General features: G+C 46.4%; 1 long non-coding RNA gene across 1 annotated transcript in view; it reads right to left on the reverse strand.

The window, feature by feature from the left end:
- LOC309528866 overlaps positions 1-8554 on the reverse strand; it is a 145572-nt gene that overhangs the window by 95061 nt on the left and 41957 nt on the right. The window lies entirely within an intron of this gene.

The raw sequence follows: 8554 nt of genomic DNA on the forward strand, positions 1-8554 counted from the left end.
CCATATTAGTCAGTTTAAAGCCCTCCTGATGAGGTTTCTGAGATTTTTGGCAAAAACATTTCTCCCAACCGTTGTGAGGTGCAGCCCATCGCTTGCCAGAAGTCCATCTTCAAGAAACTGCAGTCCGTGATCTAAGAATCCAAACCGTTCCTGTTTACACCATTTGCGAAGCCAGCTGTTCACTTCCACTATTTTTCCCTCTCTTCCTGGGCCACGTCGTTCAACTGGGAGGACAGGTGAGATGACAGTTTGCGCATTTAGTTGCCTCAATTTCCTGCCCAGAGCCTCGTAGTCTCTTTTGATCTTCTGGAGGCTATTGCTTGCAGTGTCATTGGTTCCCACGTGAACCAAGAGGAAGGGGTATTTGTCAGTGGGTTTTATGATTCCTTGCAGTCGTTCAGTTACATCTTGGATCTTAGCCCCGGGGAGACAGCACACCTCCCGAGACATCTTGTCAGGCCCACAGATCACTGCTTCTGTTCCCCTCAGTAGGGAATCCCCTATCACCACTACACGCCTCCTCTTAGGTTTGGTTGGGGTTCTTCAGTGAGCTGTCCGTTCCAAGGTCGCCTGCACATTCCCTGAGGACTGACTTTGCTGCTCGTCTTCATATACCTGATCGACTGTAATGAGGGAGAGATCCTCAAATTGAGTCTACTCTTCGTCTTCCATGCTAGGGGAGAGGACCTCAAAGCGATTGTGTATTTCTAAACAATCAGAACGAACCCTGGGCCTCCTACTTCTTTGAGTCACGTTTCTCCATATATCTGGCTCCTGTGTTGGTGAACTAGCCTCCTTCTCAGGGGAGTCCCCTGTCTCCTCCTTGGTGGAGACGGTGTGCTCTGTTGCTTCCAAGAAGAGCTCCAGCTCTCTAATTCTTTGGAGCGTAGCTACACGTTCCTCCAGTTGCTGGACTTTGTCTTTTAAGAGGGCAATCAACATAATAATAATAATAATAATAATAATAATAATAATAATAATAATTTATTATTTATACCCCGCCCATCTGGCTGGGCCTCCCCAGCCACTCTGGGCGGCTTCCATAAAAACCAAAAATACAATAAAATATCACACGTTAAAAACTTCCCTGAACAGGGCTGCCTTAAGATGTCTCCTGAATGTCAGGTAGTTGTTTATCGCCTTGACATCTGCTGGAAGGGTGTTCCACAGGGCGGGCGCCACTACCGAGAAGGCCCTCTGCCTGGTTCCCTGTAGCTTTGCTTCTCGCAATGAGGGAACCGCCAGAAGGCCCTCGGCGCTGGACCTCAGCGTCCGGGCAGAATGATGGGGGTGGAGACGCTCCTTCAGGTATACTGGACCGAGGCCGTTTAGGGCTTTAAAGGTCAGCACCAACACTTTGAATTGTGCTCGGAAACGTACTGGGAGCCAATGCAGGTCTTTCAAGACCGGTGTTATATGGTCTCGGCGGCCGCTCCCAGTCACCAGTCTAGCTGCCGCATTCTGGATTAGTTGTAGTTTCCGAGTCACCTTCAAAGGTAGCCCCACGTAGAGTGCATTGCAGTAGTCCAAGCGGGAGATAACCAGAGCATGCACCACTCTGGCGAGACAGTCCGCAGGCAGATAGGGTCTCAGCCTACGTACCAGATGGAGCTGGTAAACAGCTGCCCTGGACACAGATTTGACCTGTGCCTCCATGGACAGCTGTGAGTCCAAAATGACTCCCAGGCTGCGCACCTGGTCCTTCAGGGGCACAGTTACCCCATTCAGGACCAGGGAATCCTCCACACCTGCCCGCCTTCTGTCCCCCAAGAACAGTACTTCTGTCTTGTCAGGATTCAACCTCAATCTGTTAGCCGCCATCCATCCTCCAACCGCCTCCAGACACTCACACAGGACCTTCACCGCCTTCACTGGTTCTGATTTAAAAGAGAGGTAGAGCTGGGTATCATCCGCATACTGATGAACACCCAGCCCAAACCTCCTGATGATCTCTCCCAGCGGCCGCATGTAGATGTTGAAAAGCATGGGGGAGAGGACAGAACCCTGAGGCACCCCACAAGTGAGAGCCCAGGGGTCTGAACACTCATCCCCCACCACCACTTTCTGAACACGGCCCAGGAGGAAGGAGCGGAACCACTGTATAACAGTGCCCCCAGCTCCCAGCCCCTCAAGACGGTCCAGAAGGATGCTATGGTCGATGGTATCGAACGCCGCTGAGAGATCCAGCAGAACTAGGAAACAGCTCTCACCTTTGTCCCTAGCCCGCTGGAGATCATCAACCAGTGCGACCAAGGCAGTTTCAGTCCCATGATGAGGCCTGAATCCCGACTGGAAGGGATCCAAATGGTCCGCTTCTTCCAGGCGTGCCTGGAGTTGTTCGGCAACCGCTCGCTCAATCACCTTGCCCAGGAATGGAAGATTTGAGACTGGGCGATAGTTGGCCATCGTGGCCGCATCTAGAGATGGTTTTTTAAGAAGCGGTTTAATAACCGCCTCTTTCAGCGGGTCTGGGAAGGCCCCCTCACGGAGGGAAGCATTCACCACCCCACGAAGCCCATCGCCCAGCCCTTCCCGGCTTGCTTTTATTAGCCAGGATGGGCAAGGATCCAGGAGACAGGTGGTTGGTTTCACTTGTCCAAGCAGCCTGTCCACATCCTCGGAGGCAACAGATTGGAATTGATCCCACTCAACTTGACCAGACAGAACTCTTGACCAGACAGAACATGCAATTGCTGCAGGTAAAGATAGACTCATGACATGCAAAGCGAGATATGTCAAGCCTTTATTTGTTATAATTGTGATGATTATGGTGTACAGCTGATGAAAACCCCAAATTAACAATCTCAGAAAATTAGAATATTAAATGAAATAAGCAAAACAAGGACTGCAAATAGAGCAATATTGGACCTCTGAGAAGTAGAAGCATGCATATGTACTCAGTACTTGGTTTGGGCCCCTTTTGCATCAGTTACTGCCTCAATGCGGCGTGGCATGGATACTATCAGCCTGTGGCACTGCTGAGGTGTTATGGAAGACCAGGATGCTTCAATAGCAGACTTCAGCTCTTCTGCATTGCTCGGTCTCATGTCTCTCATCTTTCTCTTGGCAATGTCCCACAGATTCTCTATGGGGTTCAGGTCAGGCGGGTTTGCTGGCCAATCAAGCACAGTAATCCCATGTCCATTGAATCAGGTTTTGGTACTTTTGGCAGTGTGGGCAGGTGACAAAGTCCTACTGGAAAATGAAATCAGCATCCCCATAAAGCTTGCCTGCTGTAGGAAGCATGAAGTGCTCCAAAATCTCCTGGTAGATGGCTACATTGACCCTGGACTTAATGAAGCACAGTGGACCAACACCAGCTGATGACATGCCTCCCCAAATCTCTTTTCTGACGAGAGCAGCTTTTGCATCTCATTTGGAAACCAAGGCCCCAGAGTCTGGAGGAAGAATGGGGAGGCAACACAATGCCAGATGCTGGAAGTCCAATGTGAAGTTTCCACAGTCTGTGTTGATTTGGGGAGCCATGCCAGAAGCTTAGCAACAGTACATTCCAGCCTTATCTTATCTTGGTATGCGAGGTATTTCGGCTGTTTCTCCCTCAGTGCTGGCTTCTCTAAAACGCAGACACCTTTTGTGAACCGAAGACTGCCTCTTAACGCGTTCACTTTACAGCCATAAATTTTCCATACCTTGGAGCTCCATTGCTTGGCTCTCACTCCGTCTCAATGCCCAGCCGTTTGTGTAGCTTCTGGCTGCACGCAGACTTATCTCACTCCCTTGGTGCAGAGGATGACAACCTCACAAGATGGTTGTTGGGATAAAACAGGGAGGAGGCAAACTTAAGTACACCACCTTGAGCTCCTTGGGGGAAAGGTGGGAGGCTATAAATGTGATAAATAAATAAATATCCTTTACGTCCAATATTACATAGAAAGCGAAGCATTCTTTATGTGAAATAGCCTTTGTGTGAGGGGCATCGGCAATAATATTCCCAGTTTGCATAGCAACCAACTCCTAGGGGCCGAGGTCCCTTTGCCCCCGTCCCTTACAAAATATTTGAGGGAGCCAAGGTCCCCCATAGGTGATGGGCATAGCCATTCAAATGGTGTGGGGCTTACCTGAGCCCTCCCAATATTTATTCAAGTTGCCACCCCTGCCAGTTGGGATGCTAAAACTGCCACATCCTAAGCATAATTGTTCAGAAGAAAACCCCTCTGAGTTTGAAGGAAGCTGTTCCCAAGCAGAAATGCACAGAACTGCAGTATCAATAACCTTCCATATTTCTGAGGTGGATGGAGAATTTCAGCATGATGGGGTGTACTCACAGTAGCGCTAAGGAGATTGTTGTATTGGGCAAGCAGAAACGCTTCCACTTCATCTCTTCATCAACACAAATGAAATGTTTTTGGGTTGCCCTTGAATCTTCCCACCAGGCTCGCCATCCTCTCCTGCCACACCCTTTGAGAACCACCAAATTAAGGAGTCCCTGGAATTTGAATCCATTGGAGGCATTCTGCTTTTGTTGATGTCTAGTCTGATGGTGGTGTGTTTCGTGTTCTTTTCACTTTCAGACAATCCTTGCAAACGTGTAGATAAATACAGCAACTGAGCTGATGTAGCGAAGTAAGGCAGATGCAAGAAGAAAGCTTTGAGGCAGATTGTCCTGCTTCGCTTTGAGGCAGATTGTCCTGCTTCTTGCCTGCATACCACTGAAATAAAATAGGGGCATTCGTCCTCTCTGTTGAATTCTGCATTCTCATTCAAATCAGGCCATCCGTCAAGACCTTCTGGATGACCCCTTCCAAATGAAACTAGTTAACAGGCTTTTTAAATTGAAAACTCATAAATTACCTTGCAAGTGTGGATTTCTTTATTTTATTGCTTGTCTAATGGGGGGGGAGTGGAAGTTGTTGGCAGTCTGAAGTGTCACCCCTGACATGTGGCCCTCAGACAGTTGCCCAGGAGGTTATATGTGGACCTCGGGCTGAAACCCCCACCTTGCAGTCAGAACCTGGTGTATGCATGGCTGCTTCTGTGGTAAATGTAACTCATAACCAGACTTACCTATTGAGTAACTTCATCCATTGGCTTTGGTGGAGCTTAACAGGATCAGGCCATTATATGCTGATCTGAGACAAGCAGACTTCATAGCTTCTTAGTGAAGATATCATTGCAGGTCATTGGATCCATTTTCCAGCCAGGAACACAAGCGTGTGATCAAGGGCTCAACAGAAATAGCTAAACTTACTCTTAATCAAGTGTGTGTCTACCAAGCTGATCTCAGGACCCCTTGTTCCCAGAGGAAGTGAGAGGCTTAGCATCATTCTATAACATATTACTCTCCATCTAAACTGAGTTGCCACTCTGGTGGGCAAGCTAGAATATATTCATCCAAGCTGAAATCCCACTAAGAAAAGAAGAGATCTTGGTTTAACTTTCCAAATACGGCTGTTCTAAAATCTTTCAGATAAGACATGTATTGAAAGCTGGACCACTCACAAGACTGGTATATGTATGGATATCTGCTATAAGATGCATTTAAATAATCAATTCATGGTGGAAAAAGTGCTTGTGTAAATCACCTTAAGTAACCCTGAATTCGAGATGCTAGAACATTGGGAAAGAGCCCTTCTTAGAAACATGGTATTTATGGGAACAACTTAATTTGCACTGAAAAGTTCATTGCTAATATCTGTCATAACCAAAAGTAACACAATGCACCACTATGTGGACTCAATTCACAATGGGCCAGTTCACGGACAATGGGCTGATTCATAGACTCACCCATCCAGGGATATAATATGCACACAAGGCCACAATTGCACTTCACCTGTGCAATAACCTCCATTTCCCCACTCACTTGTCAGTGGCCAGGGTTATTCTTCCGAAGGAGGGAAGGATGAAGGTCTATGGGCAATGAGACCACCAACCAGAGCCATGACTCCATCACACTGACAAAGTATTTGAGCCTGCTCCCATTTCCCACACCAATGCATCTTGTGTAAGAAAACCAGAATGAGAGGCCAAACCTTAAGACAAGCATAGGCAAACTCTGGCCCTCCAGATGTTTGGGACTACAATTCCCATCATCCCTGACCACTGGTTCTGTTAGCTAGCGATGATGGGGAATGTAGTCCCAAACATCTGGAGGACCTGAGTTTGCCTATGCCTTCCTTAAGATAATATGTGAGATATGATAACGTATTACGACATATTATTGGCTCAATGCTTTAAAAAAAATATTCCAGCACAAAGAAAGTCATGGCATCCCTTGTTCTAGAAGAACATTTGAATAGGAACATTCAGTTTTGAACATTATGACTTGCCACAATCCAGAAAGGACATGTAACACAGTCACTGTATTTTGCTTTTCCTGATACATCCTCATGCTCCCATGAATCCCTACTCTGCTTCAGCAGATTCCAGAAGCACATGCAGAAGAACGTATGTGCAGCAATTATGTCAGGATGCTAAGTGGACAGAAGCAATCACTGAATGCTGGAATGCCACTCAGTATGCCATTATCAACATCACCTCTGGAAAGATCAGCTGGGTGGCATCACTGCATAAACAGATACAAGCTGCCAAGTTATCAGCAAATGAGGGACACCAGAACATTTCCTATCACTTCAGCAGTGCATAAATAGTGCAAGTAGTCAATAGCAGACAGAGCCCAACTATTATCAGGAGGAGGACTTAACCCTTTCCTTGCGACAGTTCTGATCCAGGCTGGGCGACTGACACCTGCTTCCATTGGCTCAAATGGGAGCTTTACTTCCAATATAATTAGCAGGCACCAGGGAGAAATTCACCAGGGAGACTCCAAGACTTTGGCCACCTCATGAGAAGAGAAGACTCCCTGGAAAAGACCCTGATGTTGGGAAAGATGGAGGGCACAAGGAGAAGGGGACGACAGCGGACGAGATGGTTGGATAGTGTTCTCGAAGCTACCAGCATGAGTTTGAAAAAACTGCGGGAGGCAGTGGACAACAGGAGTGCCTGGCATGCTCTGGTCCATGGGGTCACGAAGAGTCGAACACAACTAAACGACTAAACAACAACAACAAAGGGAGAAATTCTTCTGCTATAGGAAACACATAAGTCTGTACCAAAAGAAAGGGTAGCCATTATTATGCAATGCTACCTAAAAGCATTTATCTATGAATGTTAACACATCCAACATTTTAAATCCTCACATCTTCTAAATGAAAAGTAAAGGAAGGCACATCAGTGATCTGATTTAACTACACACCTATGCAAATGAAATGGGGTGTTGATAAATTGGGTTTTCTAAACAGCTTGTGATCACATACTGCAATCTGTCATGATTTAGTGCCTTCAACCATTCATGATGGTTTGCAGTTGGTTTAGACTCTTAGACTGCAGCTGCAAACACATTCTGCTTTGGGGGGGAAATGGGACTTGCTTGTAAGTAAATGTGCTTAGCTCTATGGGTGATGAAATGATGCCATGGGATAAAGAACAAGCACAGATATCAATCCTTCATAAGAAGTTGGCTGGCATGAAAGAGCTCACTAATAAGAAATGCTTTGTTGTTGCATAGAAGATGGTTAATAAATTTCAGGAAATAAATCTTTTTTTAAACAACATAAGAGAAATCCAAAGTTCTCCCTCAACAAAACTGTGTGCTTTACTGTTGGACATTGAGTCACTCTGCAAAGCAGGAAACAGGAGAGGTATATAAGCCGGTGACATCATCCAGTGACATCCAGAACCTTCTTAAATCTGCAAAGGAGGTTATTCTGGTCTCACTGGAAACGAGAAGGTAAGATTGGGGGGGGGGTAGCCAGTTTATACTATAGCCTGCTATATGAAGGTTATTTGCAACTAGAATTGCCATATTTCAAAAAGTAAAACCAGGAAACCCCAAAATTGCTGAGCTTTTTGTTGTTGAACCAATATTTCAATTGACTTGCCTAAGATTCAGGACAAAGCATCGCCTTTCAGATATTCCACCTGGACCTCAATTCCAAATCCGGACGTATGGCAAATCCGGACGTATGGCAGCCATAGCTAAACACGTTAGGTTAGTTCAGGAGAAGACATCTTAATGTTCATATTTCTATTATTCATTCATTTATTTCATAAAATTTATACACCACTTCACGGTTAAAACAACAACCACCACCACCCTGAAAGCAGTTTACAAAACTCTTCTACTGAAGACTCTGCACTTAAGCCAGCTGATAAATTGTGTCCTCCTCCCAGAGAGCACGTGTTGCGGTGAGATCATCAGGACTGACCTCATTGCTCGTGTGGGTGGGAGTGATTGGATAGCCACAATAACCTGATTGGTGGTCCCTCGGTTGCTGGGGTAAATCTGGCCATTGGGCTTGTTCATGCATTAACCAAGGGACCTATATATGCCACTGCACATTGCGTTGAGCTTCCTCTTTTCGCCTCGCGCATCAGATCACCCTCCCTATATTTAGGGTCCATTATGACCTTGCTATGCCACTGTGGGTCATCTGTTCTTGGGACAGGGGCCCAGTAGGAATTTTCCCATTTGGCTGATTGGCTGGTGCCACTTGGGTTTCACCTGCCGCGTAGCAAATCATAACAATTTTGTAAG

The sequence above is a fragment of the Podarcis vaucheri genome (genome assembly GCF_965113315.1).
Source record: "Podarcis vaucheri genome assembly, chromosome: 3".
Lineage (NCBI taxonomy): Eukaryota > Metazoa > Chordata > Lepidosauria > Squamata > Lacertidae > Podarcis > Podarcis vaucheri.